This window comes from Pinus tabuliformis, chromosome 8, assembly GCF_031772625.1.
Source record: "Pinus tabuliformis cultivar Carrire ecotype Pingquan chromosome 8, CPIR1, whole genome shotgun sequence".
Lineage (NCBI taxonomy): Eukaryota > Viridiplantae > Streptophyta > Pinopsida > Pinales > Pinaceae > Pinus > Pinus tabuliformis.
In genome coordinates, this window is record NC_142294.1 from 1,119,735,607 (window position 1) to 1,119,761,350 (window position 25,744).

The 25,744-nt window shown below is 38.2% G+C and overlaps 1 pseudogene; it reads right to left on the reverse strand.

The window, feature by feature from the left end:
* Window positions 1-22,073, reverse strand: part of LOC149239262 (uncharacterized) — a 114,760-nt pseudogene extending 92,687 nt beyond the window's left edge.
* Between the last annotated feature and the right edge of the window lie 3,671 nt (window positions 22,074-25,744).

A 25,744-nucleotide genomic window follows, 5' to 3' on the forward strand; every position in this document is an offset into this window, starting at 1 on the left:
AGGTTATGATTTTATAACAGTCATATAGCCATAAGTCTCAAGTAACTCCATAAAGAGTACCTTTTTCTATTTACTTGCATATTTTCCATACCAAATAAAAGAGAGTAGAGAAACCACATGTTCTAGTTGGTCATGTAATGGTTTTCCAAAGAAAAAAAAATATGTTTATTATTAATGGTGTGTGTATTTTGTTATGCTTTATATTTCTCACATTTTATCTAATTCAATTATTTAAGCAAAAGATCAATTAACTAAAAAATCTAGAATCTAAGGAAAAAAGGTTAACAATAAATATTTCAATAATTTTATCAGATTTATTATAAAACACTATTTCAATGGAATATCCATGATAGTTTACAAATCATTCAAAAAATATTAACTATCCCTCACAAACATTTATGGTGCTAGGACATGTTGGATTGTGATTTCATTTGGTTGTGGAAGTGCTTGTATAGTTGAAATCAAGTAAGAGAACGGGAAAGTTGTGAATAAGTAGGGATTTCACCAAACATGAGTTTGATTCAAGCAATAGTTATGATCTCATTCCTCTATTTAATTTCTTGTAGTTGATATCACTAGCCCCTGGGCTATTTTTCCTTTATCTTTACCAGTCTTTGGGTAATCGGAATTTGTTTCTACTTGACTACTTCTTGTTCAGGGAATTTCCATTATTGTTGGGTCAATTTCTTTTTTTTTGTTATGTGTGAGGTTCGCCAGTCTCTCATAATTCTCTCTAGGTGATACTTGCAATAGCCCCTTTGCTTCATGAGGTCACAAGTTATTGTGGTAGGAATGAGCTTTTCCAGTGTTAAGCTTAATCGGTGGGTGTGATTTTTTATTACATCAAGTTTGTCATTTTTATGCCCCTTAGGAGGTTCTTGAGTCAAGTGAGATGGGCGTGTCCCAAATTCTCAAGGGTCATAGATAGTTTCATAGGAGCACCTCCCTGCACCCTAATGGAACTTGGGCCAAGAGAGCTATTAGACAAGTAAGGAAGCACTTCCACCAAAAAACCTATCCTGATATTTAGGCTAAAATTGAATCTTCAATTAATTTTATCAAATAGAGACATTGAGAAACCCTATCCCAACAATTCAAGGCTAAGTTTAAATATCGATTTGATTCTATTCGGTTCTTCTGGCCTAGGGATACCATGGTCTTTAGAACAATGGATTTTTATTAGTTGGCAAAAACTTTAGCGGCAATTACTCTAGAAAAGCATAAATTTTATTAACCTAAATCAATTGAAAGGTTTCAAAGATTGGAAACTAAATTCACCATACTTTGTTGAGTTGTCTTTAGTCCCAACTTTAAAGTTTATTCTGAAGGATTTGATAAAGACAAAGAGATTGTGGAGCTCCCATATACATCCACCTCCAAGGGATCCAACTTGAATCCTTTCATCATAGAGGATGAGCTAAATGATTAGAATCCACGTAAAGGAAAAGGATTGGAGGCCTCCCCTCAATATGCCATTCTAACCCTCTATGTGTCATAGTTTTGTTTGATAAGATTCATTTTCAAAACTTTATAGTCTATTTCGTTTATTTAGTTGAGTAGTTGTTTGAGGTTTGTTTCCATTTTAAAACATCAAGAACCTATGCATGCATTAATTTTAGCATAGAATAATTTAAACCAAGTTATATATAAAATTGGAAGGATTATATTGTTATGTTTAGTTAAGTTTAAGGAAAATAAGATCAACTAGATCCTACCTATTGAATTCCCCATAACTGAGATAAAGGATATTGTGAAAACTTTAATTTAAGGTAAGTCAATAATATTTAATGCTAAAAATATAGTAATATTATATTAAATTACCTATGCAACACAATCAATTTGATTCATATTTTAATTTATAATATTTTATATTAATAGAAATTTAAATTTTGATGTAAAATATAATGATCTCTTATTTTAATCATGACACAAAACACTTTCCTTCCCAATTTTATTAATAAAAAATAAATTATTTAAAATTTAAAAATTAAAATAATTATTATTATATAATATGGATTGCAACTATACATAAAAATATATAACCATTTTTTAATAATTCTCGTATAACTAGTTCATTAAAATATCTAAATTTTTTAGAAATATTACTATATATTATTAAATTTATATATATATATATATATATATATATATATATATATATCCTTTCAATTGTATTTTTGTTTATTTAATTATTAAATTTATAAAATATGAAATTTAAAAATTAATATTCATAATTACAAATTTAAAAATACTTTTAATTATATATTTAACTAGATTAAAATGAAAATAAATAAATCATTTTCATTAATTTAACCATGATATATATTTTATAGATCCTATGTATTCATTTCATACCAAATTTAAAAACAATTCTTATTTACCATATAATACAAAAATATTCTTATTTATTCTACCATACAAAAATACAATATTTGATCTCTAAAAAGTTAACGTGATACAAATATTTTTTTGAAGTTGGACTTTCATGTTGTCATCTTCCCACATTGCCACCACCAACAGGAAACTTGCAACTCACATAAATTTAATAGTTTTTCCATTCCAATGGGTATGCTTTTCAAACATGGACACCCATATATCTTCAGGTTATGGAAGTGTGGCAGTGTTTTTTCATCCCACACTCAGGTGTTTGATGGTGCACCCACACTCTCTAAGTTGTCTAGATATTTGAGAATCAACTTTTCTAAGGTTAGGTTGAATTCACCATAATTTGTCAGATTATCTTTGGTATCATTTTCAAATTTTACAATGAAGGATTTGATAAAGAGGAGGAGATTGTGGAACTCTTGAGTACATCCAACTCCAAGAGAACTAGCTCTTTTTTAAGCTTAGGTTGAATTCACCATAATTTGTCATATTATCTTTGGTATCATTTTCAAATTTTACAATAAAGGATTTGATAAAAAGGAGGAGATTATGGAACTCTTGAGTACATCAGATTCCAAGAGAGCTAGCTCTAATCCTCTAATGGATTAGAAGCCATGCAAAAGAAAAGGACAGGAGGCTTCCCCTCAACTAGGTCCTCCTCATATTCCTTTTTTATTTGTCTATGTTAGTATGTCTCATTTTAACTTACTTTTTGAATTATGCTATTTAAGTACTTATCATTTAACCATTTTCATGTCACTCCAACTTTCTATATGACATAGTTGGGTTTGCTAAGATACATTTTCAAAACTTTTTGGTCTATTTGTTTATCTAATTGGATAATTGGCTTTCCATTTTTTAAAACCTCAATCACCTATGCATGTACTATTATTTGTATGGTATAAAATTAGGCCCAACTGAAAAGACAAATAGCAACGTATGATGTTATGTGTGGCTAAGTATTTGGAAAATAAGTGCAATGATGTCGTGCCTCTTAATTTTCTCCCACGACTAAGACAAAGAATATTATTAAATACTTAAACCACAACATACCAATATTTTTTAATGCCAAATATAAAAATAAAATAATATTAAACTAAATTCTTGACATAAATTAAATGAAGCATATAAAACACAATCAATTTAATTAATATTTTAACTTTTAAAATTTTATATTTATTGAAATTGAAATTTTTAGTTTCAAATATAACAATATCTTATTTCAACATTACATCATAATTCAAAATGTTATTTTATTAAGAAAAAATAAAATATATTTCAATTTAAATTTTAAATTAATAATAAGTATTTAACATTATCTAATCTATACATAAAATTATATATCGCTATTTAAAAATAATTCTTAGAAAATTAAGCTGATAAAAATATATAGATTTATTTTTGCTAGTTTTATGACTAGCACGTTTCACATGTAGCTTGAGTGGCCCAACACAAAGTGCTTTAACAAAATAATCTATCACCATCTCCATACTATGTGCACAAAAATATATAAATTATTAAAAAAAAAATTATTAAATCAATATAAATATAAAAATACCAATTTTATTTATTTAAAAATGAAATTGACAAAATTGAAAATTTAAATTCATAAATGGTAATTTATGAAATATTTTTTAATTGTTATGTGTGGTTAAATGTTAGGAAAATAAATTAAACAAAACCTGTGTCTTGAATTCTTCATGTAAATATAAAAGTAGAAAATATTAAACTAAATTTTTTTCATAATTTAAATAATACATATAAAACACAATTAATTTAACAAATATTTTTTTTTATTTTATATTTATTAAAATTGAAATTTTAATTGCAAATATAAATTAGTTGATTTCAACATTACATTATAATTCAAATTATTTTCCTTCACAATTTATACGGGTAAAAATAAATTATATTATATTTTTAATTTAAATTTTAAAATAGATATAATTACTTAATATTGATATAAATATACATAAAATTATTTTATATAATTCATACATAACTAAATTATTAGAAATATATAAAAATAATAATAACAAATATATAATTATTTAATTCATAAAATTATTAAAAATATATATAAATTAATATTAATATAAATATACATAAAATCATGTATAATTGTTTTTATATAATTCATACATAACTAAATTATTAGAAATGTGTAAAAAAAAGTTTAATAACACATATATAATTATTTAATTTATAAAATTATTAAAAAATATAAAATTAGAATTCATACATGCAAATTTAAAAATAATAATAATAAAAAAAAAAATAAGAAGTTGTTTTTAGTGCGATTTTTTTGAAGTTTTTCTAGTGGATTTTTCCGGTTTAATTTCTCTAATATCCGGCTAGAATTTATTGAAATCACAAGTTTGATAGGTAACTTTACACAATCTAAGTGCCCTAGAGGTTTTTGAGGGTGCTAAAGCCATATATACAGTGAAAAAACCAGTTTAAATAACACAAATCAAGATTTCACCTCAATTTTTTCTTCCGAATTCAGGTACCGGAAAGTCCAAAAAATCACACTAAAGAAAACTCCAAAAAATAAACATAAAACAAGTGAATCATATTCATTCATTTAACAAATCATATCTATTCATTTCACAGATCATAATTGTGTTTTATAAATGGAATTTTAGGGAGTTTTTAAAAATTATAATTACTTAACCTTTACAATGTTACAAAGATTTTTTTGAAATTGGTCTTTCATGTTATCATCTTACCACAATATACTTTCCCACCACCATCTGGAAGCTTTTAAGGCACATAAATTTCGCAGCTTTTCCATTCCCATGGATAATTTTCAGGACACGGAGCTGTGGTAACGTTCTTTTGTCACACTAATTAGCGTGAATCAATTTGCTGACCTTTCTTATACAAAGCACAATATAAAAAGCAATTATTTACATTCGAATATTCACTATCTCTAGGGGCGCTTGGAGGGCGGCAATACCTTGTACCATGATCTCTAGAGGCCTCAAGTCAATTAGCAAAATGTGATGGGTATCCTCCTCCTTAATAACATCAGACATCAACTGCACCACTCGGTGGATGATCTTGTTGCCTCTTACCCTGGTGACGATTGCCATCACTTTCTTGTTATTGTTGGAGAGCAACCTTGAGGAAAGGAATGAGAAAGAGCATGGGAGTAGATGTGGTTATAATGAACTCCCTGTGCCTTATTCGTTTCATTTTATTATTATTTTTATAGGAAAAAAACGCTACTTCATATTAATATATAAAATAGATAGTACATGTTCTTTATATATTTTACGACTTTCCAAACTTCTATACCTATTCTTTCATAATGATTAAATAACAGTCCCCTATTTACTATCTACCTATCTACTAATTCTCACTTTTCATACTCATTCTCCATTGTGGATCCATCTAGTAATTTTTTTTCACTACTCTATAAACCCCATACATATATCCCAAACTAACTGCATAATCACCCCTATCGGTTCCCAAAAATTGATATATTTACATTTACAACTATGAATAGTTAATGTTTCCTTCATTGACCATTATCACCTGTTCAAAAGTTGTAAAGAAAAATTTACATGTTTCCTTCGTAACCCCTCTCTTAGATAGCAAATCAGCGATCCATTATTTTTATTTGTATATATAATCAAATTTTACAAATTGGAAGGTACTTACAAATTCCAGATATGGCTCATCCAATTCTTAAGGATTGGAGGATTGAAACTCGTGTTGTCCCGCACCCATTCCATGATGCCTTTAGCATCTCTGAATATCTGAATACTCCACATCCTTAACCATTTTTCCGCTATAAGAACACCCCATAAAGAAATGAGTTATGCCTTACTACTTGTACCTTGGCCACCTTCCCACCAAAAATGAAAGTACTTTCCTGGATCAATAACTATAGCAACCTTCCTCATATTACATGCTCCATCAAAGAAACCCACCAGATAATTATTCCATAAATATTTGAACTTACTTTTCCTATTGCCTTTGTTCTTCTTTTTCATTCCCATCTCATTATAGAATGTTATAGTCTTGTTTATGTCATTCCGAACCAATTCCCTTTTTTGTTCAAAAATGACTGCATTTCTACTACCCTAGATAGTCCATATCATGTATAGTGGGAGGGACTTGAATTTTTTATGTACTAAATTCCACCTTTTCATGTATGTAGCCAGTGACCCATTGCGTTGTAAGTTTTTTATCTTCATCATATCCATGGTCCCTTCCCATATAGCCTCCGCATACGGACATTTATATAGCAAATGTTCATTATTTTATGGCCCCCTCATACATAATACACATATGCCTGAAGGTTATTCCATGTCAGGATTATGTCATTAATCGCTAGCCAACAAAAAACTTTGATTTTTAATGGAATGTCCCATTTCCAAATAACCTAGATCCAACTGTTATATATGAAAGATTGTGCTTTCCTGGGCAATTTTTGGTATATATCTTTAACCATCGGGATTCCTTTCTTAATATTTCCACTCAAGTTCATTTTGTCCTTCTATTCCTGGAGCGTAATACCTGTTGTTCTTAGTCGTGTTATATAACCCTCCCATTCATGTATATGCTCCTCTAGCAAACCCAGATCCTCTGCCCCTCTACACTTTTGATTATCTATGTTATCATTGTGTGATAAATAAATCTGTTGCACCTTGTGGATACCTTTTTTGTGAATGAAGTTAATAAGTTGTATTGATAATGAGCGCTCTCCATTCATTCCCACCATAACATCCAGCCTAATCTATAACATAGTGTCATCTCCAATCTCCCAATGAGTAAATCTTAACAGCCAGGGAAGTGTTTTCATCATACTACTCCATATTAAGAATTTGAAAGATTTATTCATGGCCCCTCTACTTATCCAAGTCCTAAAACTTTGACCATACATGTATTTATCCTTAATTATAAGCGGACATAATCCATTCCATGTCATATCCCTCCACATATTCTTGATGATTAATGATTTATTGAAATAGGATAGGTCAATGAAACCCCAACCTCCTTCCTCAACAGGTCGCGTTATTGCTAGACACTTAATCAAATAGAACTTCCCTTTTAACTGTGCCCAAGCCCATAGAAAACGTCCCATGATAGCCTCCATCATGTGTATAGTCTCTCTTGGTAGTAAGTACAGGTGCATCCAGTAAACTATGATGACAACCTCCATCATGTGTATAGTCTCTCTTGGCAATGAGAACAGGTGCATCGAGTAAACTACGATGTTCTAGAGCACCGCTTTCAACATAATCACTCTTCCTCCCAGAGATAACCACCTATGCTTCCAGTAGTCCGGCTTCTTGTGGAATATTTCTATCAATCATTCCCAAACTTGGTTACAGTATCCATTTGGTTTAATTTTATACCCTCGGTAAGTGAAACCTTCATCAATATGAATGGATGGGACACTGAAAAAACATTTGATTTGCATATCTACCTCCTCCCCATTACCACTATGCACCAGTAGAGATTTCCCACCATTCATGCATAAACCTGTTGTTGATCCAAAAGTGTATATGATCCTTTGTATATAGCTCCACTCTTCCACCAATGACTCCCCAAAATAGAAGATCATCGATAAACATCATATGGGAGATTGTCTTATGTCTGGACACTTTAATCCTTGAAATAATGTCAATTTATTTCACTTCCCGCATCTTCCAACTTAAGCAGTCTATTACCATCAAGAAAAGCAAGGGGGGAGAGCACAACCTTGTCTAAGCCCTCTTTGTGAATTGAAGAATCAAGATGGGAGACTATTTATAATAACCATGAAATTCGTAGTCTGAATATAAGCCATAATCCATAAAATAATCATTGGTGACATCCCAGATTTGATCAGCACCAATTTCAAGAATTCCCAATCGATATAATCATAGGCCTTGATAAGGTCTACCTTCAGCAGGAAAGATCTCAGTTTCCGGGACTTAATTAAATGCAACATATCTTTAGCAATGTTAATAGCATCTTGTATTTGTCTACCCTCCAAAAAAACTGAATTTTTCATTAGAGATGTGCCTCGACAAAATCAACTTGATTCTACATGCAATCAGCTTTGATATCATCTTATATACCGAATTACAAAGTGAGATCAGTCTATAATCCATAAAATTTGTTGGGTTCTCCTTTATGGGTATCAAACAATGAAAGCGGCATTAATAGCACCTGATATATACCCATTGATCCTGAATTCTTCAGCAACCACCAGTAGGTATAGTATCATCATCTCTTTGAAATGAAGAAATAGTTTTATCCCCCACCCATCTGGTCCGAAACTCTTTTCTTTTTCACATTCCTTTATAATCTCAAAAATTTCTGCCCTCATGATCGATCAACCCAATATTGCATTGTCCTCAATTGAAAACATGTTAGGAACCAGGTTGATGAATTCCAATTGGGCCGAAAAGTCATGTTGTTGTGTTAAAAATTGACTTCTAAAATGTGTCACAACAACCTGTTCAATTGATGATTGTGATGTATGAATACATCCATGAGAATCTCATATCTTCTTTACTAAGTCCGACGTGGTTATACTAAACTCGGCCCAAACCTTTTTTTTCAGAAATAAAAAAGCATAATATTATATCATCTGTTAAAAATATACAGGAAATGTTCATCGTCATCCACTTCATTACATCATTCATGGTATATAGGTGAGCATATCATGCATCCCCACCAGAAATTATCAGGTCTAATAACTACACAAATACACAAGCCATCAGCCCTGTATGGTCCATCAAAAAATATAAAGTATGCAAGGATATAATTATCCGAATAGGGTCCAATAATGGATCCATACCTTCTGACCAGGAAAATGTGTTCCAGTATTTCTATTCATCTATACTAGTTGGAAATCTGTTGTGGATAAGCAAAGCATCATAAAAAATTTTACAAAAAATAGTTGGAGTAGAAAAGAAGTTACCCTAGTAATGGAAATTCACCAACTTCAAAAACATTTTGTTCCCATGTTACCTCCATATGCATATTGTCAATCTTACCGTGTAGTCCCTTTTTCGATACTCCATCAGCTTCCTTGTTCTTTTCTCTACCAATATGATATAATTTGGAGTCATTGTATAGTTGCCATAGAAGATCAATTCTCCCCAGCCAGCCGAGTAACGAGGGATTGTTTATCGTTGCTTTGCCTTTGACATGTTCAATGATGATCTTGGAATCTCCATATATATGAATGTGATGAGTGCCAAGGAAATTATGGAACCAAGGTAGGCCCCATAGTGCCATGGCTTCCGCCTTGGTGTTGGTGCCTCTACCTCCATTCCAGTAGACCAATTAGGATAAATTATTTGATATTGCTATCCAAAAACCACGGCCACATGTGTTCCTTTGTGAAGACACATCAAAGAAACCCATTGGATATTCCATCTGCATGTCGATTTTCTTGTGTTGTCTGATTCTGGAGCATGTGGGTTATGTGGAGTGTATGGAAAGATTGGTGATGGTTCTTTCAAAAACCATGTAGAATTCTTCTAAGGAATTCTGGAAAATATACTTATTTCTCCAATTCCAAATCGCCCAGAAAAGGAAAAGTGGGATGATTCTCCATGTAGATCTCTGTGTACTGTACCATTTAAAAGATTCCACAATGCATTCATGTTGAATATAAGGAAAACCAATGAGGGATGAAAGTCTTTTCCATACATTTACTATATACGGACATTGGAGAAAAATATGGTTATTGTTCTTGCCATCCCTTTTGCATATGGATCATATGTCAGGTCCATGCCATTGCCTCTTCTGCAAATTTTCCCAAATAAGATTTTTGTTGTGGTAGACCATCCATGTGAAGATGATAATTTTATTTGGTATTTTGGTTTTCCAAAAGGCATATAAGACCTGGTGCTCTCCCTGTCTAGCATCCATGTTGCACAGAGTTAAATATGTGTCAACAACAATAATATTATATGATGCCATCTTCCCAGTCCATATGATTTTATCTTGTGTTCCCATATGGAAAATACCGAGTTTCTTCATGCCAGCAATGATCCGGTTCCACTCCAGGTCCATTTTCCCAAACAAACCTATCTCCTGTGCGCTTTTCCATATGGGGCACGGGCCCTGCCAATGTGCAATGACTTGGAACCAGAAGTATATGCCACATCCATTTAAGAAATGTATAAGCCCCTCATAAATATTACAGACAATGCCAACACCCAGAATTAGATCAACACCGATGAGGATTTTGCTATCGGATTGCATCTTCCATGCAAGATTTTGGATAAAGGTTTCGCAATCTTAAAAAAACTAAGCGAGATATCCGATCCTTGATTGGTTCTAATGGAGCCTTTATGATACCAAAACAAGAATTCTTGTTCCTTAAGGTATTTATGCCGGATGACCCTACTCCAAGTGCTAGACCCAAATATACCCCTCCAAAGAGATTTGATCAATAGTGACCCCCCAAAACAACGCAGGTCCATGACTCCCCATTTTCCCATTCCCTTTGAGTAAGAGATGTTGGATAGCTTGAACAAATGATATTTGTTTTGGCCATGGCTCCCCCCCCAAGATGAAATTAGCCATTATACGATTTAGACACTTGATAATAGAGACAGGGATATAAAAACGATGTGCCTAGTAAACCCCCAAATAAGTGAGGATCGCTTGGTTGAGTATGACCCGACCCCCTAGAGACCGACTCCTAAATTCCCACCTAGAAATCCTTTTGAAATAACGGTCTACAAGCCATTACCAAACAGCAATTCTATAACTACAAGGTTTAATACAATATCCAAGGTATTTCATACCATTTTGGATCATCACTGCCTCGATTCCAAAAATATTTTTGATATATGCAATAGAATCCATGTCACATAGACCATGATACAAAATAGATTTATGAACATTCATATGCAAGCCAGTGGCATTTGCGAATCTTCTAAAAATATGAAAAAGACATAACCATGCAAGTCGACATAACATACCCATGATGAGTACATCGTCGACGAAGAATCCATGTGATATGTTGATGTTGTTTCCCATCTGCAGAGCCTGGAATTGTTCCTATGCGACCACCCTTTTTATGTGCAAACTCAACCCATCCATCACCAAAATGAAAAGCAGAGGTGAGAGGGAGCATCCCTGGCGGAGACCTCGACCAGCCCAGAAGAAGTTAGATGGATATCCATTTATGATAACAGCATAATTGACATTATCTACACACGCCATGATCCAATCAACACATCTAGGTTGTAGACCAATTTTGATGAGAACCAGTCTGAGGAAACCCCAATCCAGACAGTCATAGGCCTTTTGTAAGTCAACTTGCATAATTGCAGCATTTAATTGTTTGGAATGAATCATATGCATGCATTCTTGAGCATTTGCAACAGCATCACGTATAAGCCTGTCCTAGAGCAAGTCGTGTTGTTCAAGTGAAATATGGCGATATTGGGTGCAAAAAATATGACCAGCAATGGTTTTTGAAATGATTTTGTAAATGAGGTTGCAGAGAGATATAGGTCTGAAGTCTACAAAGCTAGATGATGGACAGTGCTTTGGGATGAGTGCAATATAAGTGGAGGTGATATGGTTATGAATATTGCGAGTGATCCTCGACTAATCCACCATGCCCAGTAAGTCTTCTTTGAAAAGATCAAAGAAATGGGTGAAGAGTTCTACTGTCCATCCATCCGGTCCCAGAATTTTATCACCCTTGAAGGATTTTAGAACGCCAATTAATTCCCCTTCTGAGACCTCCTTAAAAAATTCATCATTTGAATCCTCATCATACATAGTCAGGTATGGTTCAATCCCCCATATGAGGTCCTCCACAACAATATCTTCCTTACGGCCATATGCACTTTGGAAATGGGTGACGAAGGCATTACTAATCTCCTCCTATTTCTAGATGTATTGTCCATTAGCTCTTTTTATCTCCAATATAGTGTTGATGTTGTGTCGGTGATTTGCACGGCAGTGGAAGAATTTAGTGTTGTGATCACCTTCCTTTATCCATAAAGCCCGCCTTTTCAACCACCATGTGGATTCCTCTATCGAGAGGAGTTGTTTCTTCTTTAGCTCAAGGGCATGTATACGAGACCAAGTAGTAGAAGATAGACAGTTAGAGGACATCATAGGGAGTAAAGAATCCAATTCCCATTGAATTTCAAGGAGATCCTTTTGCAGGTCCCTATATTTTTGTTTCTACCAAGATTTGACCTCCCCATGAAGGATTTCCAGTTTGTCAAGTATTTTAACCATAGGGGAAGGACCATTTACACAAACACAACCCCATGTATCCATCACCATCTTATTAAAGTCTAGATCCTCAAGCCAAGTCCTATTGAATTTGAAGGGTATGCCCATGTGAATATCCATTCGCCTCCATCGCAATGTGATCAATCTATGGTCGGATATAAAATTGTTGATGATATCTGCATGGACATGGCCCAACAGTTCATGAACCAAAAAATGATCCAGTCACTTAGCAACATATGCCTCGCGAGTGCAACCATTGTCCCATGTGGGAGCCATTTTCGCAGGGCAAATATCCACAAATTTGTGCATCAGAATGGCATCACAAATCATCCCAGCCAGGGGATCAATCTTCCTAGTGTGACCTCACACTTTGTCAAGTCCAATAGTGCAGTTGAGGTCCCCAGCGATGATGAGTGAGGTCAACTCCATCATACTAGAAGTTATCAACATGTCCCAGAAAACAGACCTATCCTTGTATGGATCATAAATGTTCAAGATATGAACACAACCACCCAGGCCGCGAATGTTTCCCTCTAGTAAAATGCCCGCAAATCACTTGTAGGCTTTAATCTTAACCCATCTATGGTCCCATATGGACACTAGGCCGCCAGAGAGGCCCGCAGCAGCAGTAGCAGAAATATACTAGTTCGAAAACATTTTCCGAAAATAATGAACATCTTATGGAACAGAATCCATGGTTTCTTGTATAAGGATGATGTAAGGATGCAGAGTGGAGAGAAGACGTTTGAGAGCCAAGTATTTCGGTGCAGCCCCAGACCCCTAATGTTAAGGGAAATGATAAAAGTCACGAGAGTTCATTTTCGGGCATCCGTGCTCTAAGGGCTCGTGAGGGAGGGATGTCAACAATAGGTAAATATTCTAGAAAGCGGTCCATGGGGGAGGAAAGTAGGTTAGGCTTGGGTCGTCCCCGAAAATGATAGATACTACAATTTTGTTTCTGTTGGACTGTAATGTTCCCAGCCGAGGATGGGCTGATGTGAGGTGAAGTGGAGCCAGAAGGTTTATGAATGGTGAGAGTTCATAAATCCAGCTCCTTCCTTTGTAAAAGGAAGTCCAGGTCACTACCAACAGAGTTAGTGGGAGAGGATAGTGGTGAATTAGGTGGCGTGAAACTATTTCTAGGACCCTTAGCCCTATTAGGGAAGCGATAGGGTGACAGTGAGGAAACATACAAAATATGTGAGCTAGATAGAATGTCGTGGTCTAGATGGGGTGCCGAAAACGGAGTAAGTATTTCTTGACGGGGGTAAATTCTTGGAGAAGGTTGACAGATGCATGGGACAGGACTAACAGGAACCAAAAAATCAGATTTGGTAGAGGTTATCGAGGAAGATGGCACTGAAATGGGCGAAGAGCCATATATGGAAGAGCCAAAAGCATGAGGTCGGTTAGAATTAGGGCCACGTAGCATACCTATCTGTTGTCAATGTGGATCACCATGTTTCCTATTCGAACCAGGACGACCCTTGCCAGAGTGTGACATCGATGAACCGCCGAAACATTTTTGACCATGCAATCGACCTCCCAGTGGACGTGGGCACTAAGCCATCAGATGTCCAGTATGGTGGCAGAACGAGCACCTGAAGGGTACCCCCCAGTAGTCCAGCCTCTAAGATAATTGGGTGTCACCCCAGTGTAGTTCAATGTGGTCCAGAACCCCCCCGATACTCCTTCTCAATAAGTATCCAGGCGACTCTTTTGTCTAGATCCCCCAGACAATGCGGGTCAACATAAACAAATTTACCAAATGCATTGCCAATATCCATTAAAGCCTGCTTAGTCCATAACTCAATTGGAAATCCAGACAATTTTACCTAGATTAACTTGTTTTGCGGCATGTTATGAAGTGGATTATACCCTATATACCATGAGTGAAGAGCCAGGAAGCTCTTTCCATTTATCCACGGGATAGCTTTGATTTTCTCCAAGTCCTCCTGACTAAGAAAATGAAAGCTATACCAGCCTTTCAACAGGCGTACAATAGTCGGCAAGTACCCAAGCATAGATTTCCATTTCTTTTCGACCCAATTACACATCTCAAAGTCACCCATTTCATAAAAGTACCACCTACCAACGAGAGCCCGTTTCTGGAGGCTGGTAATACAATCAAACAGAGCAGCATTTTCTAAAGCCAGAGCCGGAGGTGGGGTGATGGTTTTGATAGATCGATGTCGTTGCTTGGAACGTCAACCATGAATTTCATGGGTGCCGCCATATGGAATAGGAAGCACATGAGCACCATCTGGCACTCAGTGATCCCCTAAGATAGTGTGCCATGCATCGAGGGAGTGTGGGCCACTGCGACATTTGTAGCTAGAAGTGTTTTTTCGAAGAGACTCAGCATCCAAGGTGGCTCGGATGAGAGCCTCGTTGGCAGACACGTTAGATGCCAAACCCTCCATATTCAAATTTGGAAAGGGAAACATAGAAAGAGTACCCGTAGGCCCCTCTGACAGAGTAAATGCGAAGTGCAGGGAAGTAGATGGGAAAATCAGGAAGGAATGTCCCAAAATAATCACTCCATACCTTGGGATCAGGTATTCAGCATTCACGAGGGAGAGAGAGCATGCATGGATTAAATCATCCAGCCCACGAAGGATGAGGACGTTGCTAGAAGGTCATCTAAAACAGGAAAATATGAAGGGTGCTGACACAAGGAATAATCGGCTAGATTTAGAGTGATGAGCAAGGCCTGAGATCACATGGGAAAGCGTTCGAATGATGTGTGGCCATAAATGTGATGTGTTGTAAGGTGGTACATGCCACCTACCCACCGAGAATTAAGACAACCGTCAGAAAAGGCAGCATTCTAGCAACCGGAAAATAACCAGAGGGAGCCCAGCACCGTTGGCCCGTTGAAACCAGAATCAAACCAGAGAGAAGGCAAGGAATTAACAGTAAATGGAAGGCCTACAGTGCCTCACTATTATAGACATTTTTGGGCACTGCAACCCCAATCATATGTGTCCATAAACCAAGGGCTCCTGAGTCCCTAAAAGTGTTGTTTCATGCCCTAAAGGAACAAGGTCAGTTGATTACATCATCTCCCAGAAGTTCTCCACAGAAAACTGCTCATAACTGGTCAAAACTGGACCATACAGGTTGCTCAGTGCTAAGGGTGCGATGCATCTCACCTGCCTAGTGTAAAAGGTGCGATGCATACTAGAAATCCCTTTTGTAGGGTGCGATGGGCGAGAATGGACAAATGGCAAAGACAGTTTGCGAGGTGGATGATCATGGAATCTTCCAAAAACTTCTCCTGTGACACTTGCCTCTCTGAATTCGCCCAGGGATGAGTAAGAGATCATCAATCTCCAAGTGGAATCAAGAACTATCAGAGAGAAGACACTAATCAAAATCCCAGAAGCTGACTCACCTCCCTGCAATCATTTATATATGGATCCCTCATCCTAGAGATCCAGAGGCTGGAATTTTGTATCTTATAAGGAAGTGATGTTGGTTTCCTGGTGGAATATCATAGTGTTGGGTGATCTAAGCTTTTCATGAGGTGAAGAAGGGCTTTCATGCTGGGAGGATGACGCTGGGTCAGATCAATGGGTTGTAATCCGCTCTTCTAATCTTTATATCAATAAAGCTATTCAAGTTTTCCTCCACATTCTTATATGTCTGACAATATATGCATTTGTGTGGTCAATATATATATGGTCCTTTATTGTTTATGATTGTAGATCTCTGCACTTTGAAGGTATTATGCTACTTTGACTTTACAGGTACTCTTTGAAGCAGAGTGGTCAAGGGAGAAGCGGCAAAGACCTGTCGGTGAGGAGCAGGAACAAGCAAAGAACTAAGCGCAAGATCAAGGTTGGTATTCTTTGATCCTCTCTTTTCTACTTCTCATAAAGGAAAACGAAAGTAACTTTAATCTGTTTGTTTCTAAGATAGCTACCCGTCTTAGTGGGACTAGCAGCTCTGCATAGACACTAGATTTCCCGATAACGCTCACAGCCTGTGTATTAAGACAGACGCCAGTAAAGGCCATATTCCGACAATCATAAAATAACCCTGGGGAGCCCAGCTCCAATGGTTCGTCGAATCCAGTAGCAAACCAGAGAGAAGGCAAGGAAATAATAGTAAATGGAAGGCCTACAGTCCCTCACAGCAATAACACCCAAAACAGGTCATCCAATAATTACAAATGTGAAAACCAAAATGCTTACAAGGTTTTGAAATAACGATGGAGTTGGTCCATTAGTGTCAATGCAGGATGGAAATGTTTGAATTCAGATAGGAGCGCAGCCCAGAAGAAATTGCAAATAAAAATTCCCAAATAGGGTTAAAACTGGATAGCATATGGTCGAAAAAAGAGAGGATGAAAGTGGGTGGTGAATATGCAATATAGGATGTAAATAGCTAGAGAAAATATTAATAGAATGTGGCAGAGTTCCAACAGCAATAGATTGAAAATTAACATGTTAATATCCCTGTAAGCCCATGGAAGTGTATGCCTAAACAAAGTTGAGCAGGCAGAGAAAAGGTGAAAAAACCTAAACAGTGCATCTATATGCCAATAAACCTACCTATAATGGCCTCCAGAAAAGCCAAATATTACTAGAAAGAGCAATTTAGCCCATGAACTAGTGTTGTATATAATGGCTGCTAGAAGAGTAAAATATTACTAAGTGGAGCAATTTGACCCATGAACCAGTGTTGCGTACATGGCCTTATTTGAGAGTAGAGAATAGTAACACATCTGCGTGTTGTATTGAAGCTGGTGCAGTACCAGGAGCAATCCACGTGCATTCCAGTTCCAGTTCAGCGCTCTTTAGTTCCTCCTTCCCATATCTTCTGAGTCAAGATGCAATCCACTACGGGAAGCTCCCCTCTTCGGTGTTGTAAATTTATTCTACTTGACAGTCCTTAGTACTTACCAGTGGGGGGTATGAGTGGACCCGGATCAAATTTGGGAAATTGCAGTGAGCAACTCGGCCCAAACCTTATTTTGGTTTCATTTTATTTCTGTAATATAATTATAAAGACGGTGTGGCTGTAGTAAATCAACCCCAGTTTTATTTTCGTTTCGTTTCATTACATTTGTGTAATATAAATATTAAGACTGAGTTTGCACTACATGACCAATTGGTGGGCCTGCGCGATTGGTGGGCATGTGGCAGATACCTCAATTAAACCATGTTATGTTACATGGCACATTCATCCAACGATTCAAATGGCATAATTAAAAGCATCAAAGTAAAAGATAATGGGAGAATAAACCTTTGCATTTACTTGTGACAAATGGGAGACAATGTTGGTGATACAGAGAATAAAGTGGCTCTTCACACTCCAATGGAATAATTAAAATCATCAAGATTGAGAGGAGAGAAAAAGGTAAAGTAATAGTATTAAGAAATTAACCAAGAGAGTGATAAAATTAAAATTAAGTAATTTTATTATTATATATTTAGTTAATAAGATAAAATAATTATAATAGGAATAAAAATTAGCATAATTATATTTAATTAATTAAATGTGGTTGATATATGTCAAAGTTTTATTTGTATTTACTACACAAACCGTTGATAAATATATAATAATAAAAATAATATTGAATATTTGAAACATTTTCGGAAAAAATCACACGGAATATTTAGGTCGACGCGTTTCGAACCAACCCATGTTGGTTCAAAACGCGTCAACCTAAATATTCTATGTGATTTTTTTCGAAAATGTTTCAAATATTCAGAATATGGATCACAGGAGCTTAAATTTGAATAAAATTAATATTACAGAGAATAATATATATATATATATATATATATATATATATATATATATATATAATTTTTCCCTTTGGAAAAGTTATAATTTTCATTAAGCAAAGAAAATTACATTTTGTAGATGCAAAAGCATATGTTGTACGTGAGGCATAGAGCCCATCATGTTTGAGTAGTCAAAAAGAGGTGTACTCCACGCAGGGAGACACTGTATTGTCACTGAGATTTCAAAATAAGATAAAAGCTTACTCTACGCAGAGAGTATTAAACTGTCATATATAAGTCTAGTATCATTGTGCATATATAAAATTATATAAACAAAAAGTATTTTCAGGCTCCTTCAGAGCTAGTTAATCTGATATGTCTATAAAAGGTCTATGGTAGTGCTGATGGAAGGTTCCATCCTTCTGCTCCAGTATCCTCCATGTCCCTATAGGCCTGTGCACTGCTTCCTTGGATAGTAGATCAGCAACTGTGTTTCGCTCCCTGTATATATGATGACAAACAAAAGTGTCAAAAATATTGATGAGTCTGTGGACTTCTTCCATGATATGACTCAGAGAATATGCATTACAATTTGCAGTTTTGTTTATCCAATTGCATACAATTTTTGAGTCTCCAAATAGTTGTAAGTTTCTGCATTGTTTTTCCAATGCAAATTGTATGGTATATTTGGCTGTGATAAGCTCAACAAAATTGTTAGTGCCTCTGCCCAGTCCCATTTGAATTTTGAAAGAATGAGATTCTGAAAGGTGTAGTATGGCACCACCCCCACATCCAATGTCTTGTGTTGAGCCGTCAAAATATGCCCAGGGATGTGTATGATTAATGTTTTCAGGGATAATGTGCCTGGGAGTAGAGCTAGATTCATCCTCAGGAATGAGTTGGTAATCAGATAGGATGCGAGTTGTGATAGTCGACCAGAAGGGGGGAGAGTTGTGAAAGATGTATCTATTCCAAGCAATCTGTATGGCCGAGCAAGTGAGTATGAGGATATTTATGGCTTTCATTGAGGAGGTGGCAATCCACCATGCTTCCCAAGCCTCACGAACTGACATGCCCCCGCCATTGTGGGAGTGAGGGTAGATGAGAGAGTATAGAACTCCATAGCTCTTTTATGGTCGGGCATAAGAGGAAGAGGTGATCCACAGTTTCGTTTTCAGATTTACATAGACCACACCAGAAGGGTCCATGGAAGGATATTTTGCTTAAATTATCTCCTGTGGGGATCTTGTGCCTCAGAATGGTCCACATGAGGAGCCTCGATCTGGGTGGTGCTTTTAATTTCCATATGCTGCTCCACCATGTTTCGCATAGTGGAGGTTTTTTTGAGTCCATTAGAACTATATAACCTTCTTTTGGTGAGTATTTCCCGTGCTTTGTTGGTGCCCAAATTAGCTCATCCTCTCCTTCCAGTATTCTGATGTGTGATTCAGTAAGGGCCTCCATGTATTCTTTCCAATGCTGCTGCCATAGATGAGGGATCTGCAATGCCCTCCCAGTTTTCCAGGCTTGTTGTGTATATGTTGAGCGATCACTGTCCGCTATGTGGCTAAGATGAGTGATCCCCCTGGCAGAGAGATGGGTTCTTAGCTCCTCAGGGAGCCTGTGAGCGTTTCCACACCCGATCCAAGGGTCTATCCCTATTCTGACCGCTGCTCCCGACTGTATTCTCCATGTGAGACCATCCCTAATAAGAGGCATTGCTTGCAGAACTGCTTTCCATATGTTTGATTTGCCAACATAATTCCACTGAGGTTGTCGTAGCCATTCCATGAGATTTTGAGGAGAAATGTATTTAGAGATGGCCACCATTGTCCATAAGTTGTGTGATGTGATTAGCTGCCACCCTAATTTGGCCGCCAAGGCTGTAGAGAAAGTGCCTAGGCTTTTGATTCCCCAACCCCCCCATTTCTTTGGGAGAGCTAGGGATTCCCAATTGGTCCAAGCAAAAATTTTCCCCAGCTGCTTCCCTTTCCACAAGAATCTGCAACATAGGTTTTTTATTCTAGTAAGGATTCCCCTTGGTATCCAGGCTAACGACATCCAGTACACTGGAGTTGCTTCCAGAACTGCTTTGATGAGGATCAGTCTTCCTGCTCTCGATAAATATTTGTGGTACCAAATGTTAAGCCGTTTTTCCATCTTGGTGATGAGCCATATCCAGTCTGCGTTCTTATATCCGAGAGGCTTTAATCTGTAGCCCAAGTATTTGAGACCCTCTTCTAGATGCAGTAGGGTATAAGGGAATCTGCGCAGGGCATAGTGTATCTCATATGGGGAGCACCCTATAGCCATTATGGTGGACTTTGCATTGTTCACCATCATGCCTGTGGCCGATAGGAAGATAGAGAAAGTGTTTAGTAGTGAGGTCAAATCACCAATACTCCCATTTAGGAAGAGCAGAACATCGTCTACAAAGAGTAAGTGAGTCAATGTGCATCCATCTGCGATCCTGATACCTCTTAGTCTTCCCCGACGATGTTCCTCCTTTAAGATTCGGCTAAGACCTTCCATGATGAGTAAGAAAAGTAACGAGGACAGTGGGCATCCCTGCCTGAGACCTCTCTCGGAGTGAAAGAAGGGTGATGCCGCCCCATTTACAAGGACACTGAATGATACATTAGTAATGCAACACATAATCCATCTTATGAACTCGTATGGAAATCCTAAGTGAGTTAAAATCATTCTAATATATAGCCAATTTACTCTGTCAAAGGCTTTCGAGAGATCTACTTTTAGGACCATACCTTTAAGTTTTTGTGTCTGAATAGAGTGCAGGATTTCTTGTGTAGTTCTGACAGCCTCATGGATTTGTCTATTTTGCAAGAAAGCGAATTGTTCAGCTGAGATGTGGTTGGACAGGATCGGCCGGAGGCGGTTGGCTATGATCTTGGATATGATTTTGTAAATGCAGTTGCACAAGGAAATGGGCCGAAAGTCATTGAAGGAGGTGGGATTGTCAGATTTGGGGATGAGAGCGATGAAGGTTGAGTTGTAGGCCTCATACATTCTTCCGCTGGATCTACACTCCTCTATAACTTTTAGGAGGTCCCCTCCAAGTATTTCAAAAAAAGCCAGGTAGAATTCCACATTCCATCCATCCGGTCCTGGGCTTTTGTCTCGTTTGAACCATTTTAGGGTGGCTTCCAGTTCTCCCAAAGTGACTTCCTTTGTCAGTTCCAAAGCATCCTCTTGGTCGACGAACCTTGGAAACAACTGAGTTGTTCTCATGATTTCAGCTAGAGTAGCATTTTGAGGGGCCTTGTAAATGTTCCTGAAATGAGATGTAGCCAGGGCAGCTAATCTGGGGAAGGTATTCACTATTTCACCCTGCTCATCTGCTAGCTGCCAAATTGTATTTATAGCTTTGCGCCCATTCACAAATTTGTGGTAGAACTTGGTATTATCATCCCCTTCCATAAGCCAAATGGCTCTGCTTCTCAGTCGCCAACTTTCCTCCCGATCCTTGAGTATTTGACTCCTCTTAGCCAGAAGGGATGTAATTTGGTCTTTATGTTTTGGGGAGGAGTAAATCCCTCCATGATCATTCTCAAAAGCCTCTATTTCTTCTTCAGTAGTCTTAAGGATAAGGTCCTCCAGGGTTCGCTTTTTGTGTGCCCATATTTTGGAGAGATTCTTCAGTCTCTCGGATTTTGAGCAAACCTTTCTAAAATGTTCCTCCCTGCTGCTAGGGGGTGAGTCTTCCATAATTCGGTGACTAGCCTGATGTATTATGCGTCTCTTAGCCATGCAGAGTTGAATTTGAAGGGGGCCCTAGGTTTGTACATACCTCCCCTTATTTCCAGGTAAATCAGCCTATGATCCGATATGCCCCCTGAACCAACCCACTGTCTAAATCCATGTCCCAAGTTCAGCAGGTGCTCCTTAATGAGGAATCGGTCTAGTCTCCTGGATAGGCTATCCTCGCCTGATCTGTTGTTTCTCCATGTAGGTTGGATTTTGGAGGAGGGGATATCAATAAGATTATGTTCCTCCAGAATGGTCTCAAAAAATTCCGAGAGGATGTCTCTTTGTGCATTATGCCCCCATGATTCCGCGAATCCAATGGAAAAGTTTAGGTCCCCCACAAAATGAGCTTATCCTGTTGCAAAATATGAGATTTTAGCTGCCTATTCTAGTATTCTTCCCTATTGTGACAGGGACCATAGATATTAATAATCCTGAGCTCTGTGTCGAGTTCTGATGAGTATATGTCTACTCCAATGTGCCCAGAGCTTCCCCATATGTTACAGATTTTGATGGTATGGGTGTTAACTCCCAGAGCCAAACCCCCTGATCGACCAATTGCATAAAGAGAGTGAAAAGTCCACCTTGGTAGCCATGATTCGAGAAGGTCAGTGATAACATTGGCCTGACCTACGGTTTCTTGTAGGAAGAGGACATCGATAGACTCAGATTTTAACAGTATTCTCATGGCTAGTTTTTTATCAAGGCTAGACAGCCCTCGACAATTGAAGGATAGCATCTTCATGGAGGGGGGTGCACAAGGGTATTCACTGCTCTAAGTACCCAGTCGATGGAATGTTGTCTATCGTTAGCTATCTCTTCCCCGACTTGTAGAATGGCTTTGGATAGGGAGGAGGGTCTGCCTCGAGGTTGTTTCGGAGGTGAGGGAAAGGAAATCAGGCCTATACCCAGGGTATCAGGAGCCTGTAATTGAACCCAAGAACGTAGGGGGTATCTGGTGGATGGAGGGATAGGTGCAGGAATGGAAGCGATGGGTTGGGGGTCCTCAGGAAAAGATGGTAAGGTGCAGGATATGGTGGGAGAGGAGGGTTTTAGGGGACATGCCAGAGTAATGGGAGGGATATTGCAGTGATCAGAGAGTTCAACATTATTTGATGCAATGCAAAATGATGAAGCAGTAGAATAAGCAGAGGATGTGGATAAATCAAACATACCCATGGAGAATGCAGCCTCGACAGCCGCCCTTGCTCTAGTCAGAGGAGGAGAGGGTGGCCCGAAAGGTGCTTTCCCACGCTTCTTCCTGGCCTCCTTTGAGGGTGCCTTCTCCGCATCCGCCTGTGCCAAGTTTATTGCTTCTTCAGCCGAGGGGGGCTACCCTATGATTGTGAGCTTTTCTGTGGATTTACCTTCTCCTTTTCTCCATCTCTCGCCTTCCTATTCAAGGGGCAGTCCTTGAAAAGATGTCCCACCTTGTGGCATCGTCTACAACGGAACAAGACTCCTTCATAATCCAGGGTTTGTTGTCGGGAGAATGTTCTCCATTGTAATGTGATATGCTCCTGGAGACCCCCCCTCTGTGTCCAGATGAACCAAAACCCTGGCATAAGCCATCATTCCAGTAGCCAAATATGATCTATCGTGCTCAAGGTATGTGCCAAGGGTGTTGCCGATGCGTCGAAATATGTCCTCCAACCAGAATTGGAGGGGTAATCCTGGAAGCTGAACCCAAATAGGCACAACTCCTATCTGTTATTTTTTCGGATCAAATATAGGGTTCCAATGACGGAGGAGGACTGGGGCGTGTTCAAAGTGCCAAAAGGAGGACAGGACCCAATTCGTGTGCTCGACTTTGGTAAAACGTGGGGCAAACCAACCCCTAACAAAAGTTTGTATAAAGGGAAGGTCGACCAAGTGCTCCCATACCTCTGAGGTCCAAAGCTTCAGTTGAGCCGCTATGTAGCTCCTGCCTCAGATCCTTCCAACCAGAACGCGATCCGCCATATCCATGGTGTCACCCCACTGGATATCTTCCCCAAGCGTGATGATGACTTCTTCACCTTTGGGTTTGAAGCACTTGCGCTTCTTACTTGGCCTAGCAGCGTCTTCAGAGGAGTCTGGTCGTTCCTCGAGCGGAGAAGGGTTTGAGGGAGGGTTTCCAGTGCTGAGATGTTCATCCACAGGGATAGGTTCCAAGAGTGGGGGGACTGCCGAGTAGCTACCCGATGGAGGTGCCGCTGATGCTGTTGCTTGAGGGGTCCCTTGTACCGGGGTCGAGTTGCCAGGGGGGTTGTTTAGAGAGCCAGACAGGGGGGGAGGGTAATGCGAAGATTCAGTCGCGGGATTAGGGTGAAGGCAGTCAGACGCAAAGTTAAATGCGGAGGGAGACTGTGGCGGGGAGGATGGTACCGGCCATACCGGAGGAGGCTCGGAGAAGGTCATGGTGGAGCTGGAGGGTCCCGAGATCGAGGGCAGTCCAGCGATGGTGGCCGTTAGATCACAACAAAAGGGGAGAAGGTCTTCCATGGCGGAGCGAGGAGTTGTCCAGATGTTAACGTCCTCCAACGGGTCCTCCGAGTAATCCACTATGTCTAGCTCCATGACTGTTCCGAGGAGTTCTCCGCCAGCTACCTCCAGGACTATCGTAACCATCTCCGCAAAGCAATGTCGGGTAATAGGCAAGTATGCAGTAAAACAGGGTGAAAGATGGGGTTACAAGGCCATTACAGTGAAACAGGTCGAGTTACGGGAACCGCCACGGTGAAGGTAACCAGAGGTACCACATGACGATGTTGGAAATAATACTGAGAGGGGGGGTGAATCAGTATTATCAGATTAATCAAACTTTTCAAATGCCCAGAAACATATACGCTACTTCAGTTAAGTGAACCAGCGTGTACACGCTACTGTGACGAAGTAAAACAGCGTATAAGCAGAAAACTCACAATTTAGTTAGCTTATTCTTCAATTAAGTGCATCAGGACATTATTCATCATATTAACAGTAAACATGTGCAGTATAACAGAACAGATAAAAAGCCACACACATGAACACCAAGATATAAGGTGGAAACCCAATGTGGGTGAAAACCACCTGCTGCAAGTTGTCTCTATCTTTCTTAATATGAAACTTCAGTTTACAATCTTTTGTACTGGTGCAGCCTTATACCAGTACGCAGGCTACAACCTGCAGAAGGCTTCAACCTTCTCTCGTTCTCCAAACTTCCTTGGAAGGGAGCTCCAACCCCCTTTGCTCTTGTACTAGCCAAGATACTAGTACGTAGGTGCTGACCTACAATCTTCCTTCTTTCAGGTATCACTTTTCATACATTTTCAGACTTGGATATTCCTGAAGCACAACATTACAATCTGAAGACCACAATTCATTCAATTTCCACAACAGATCATTGAAGCATAAAACAACCAAACTTTGAATCACTGAACCACTGAACCCTGTCAATCACCAGTTACCAGAACACAGAGCAGACTACAGAACTCTGCAATAACAGTCAGACCCCACTGTAAACCCAAATCAAGCTTCAAAAGATATACGCTACTTTAATGAGCAGAACCCGCGTATACACGCTCTTTTACCGAAGCCAACCTGCGTACAGATCTAAAAATAAACTTTCTCAATTTGCAGCTGTACCAGACATTAGTTAGACTCAGAACGTA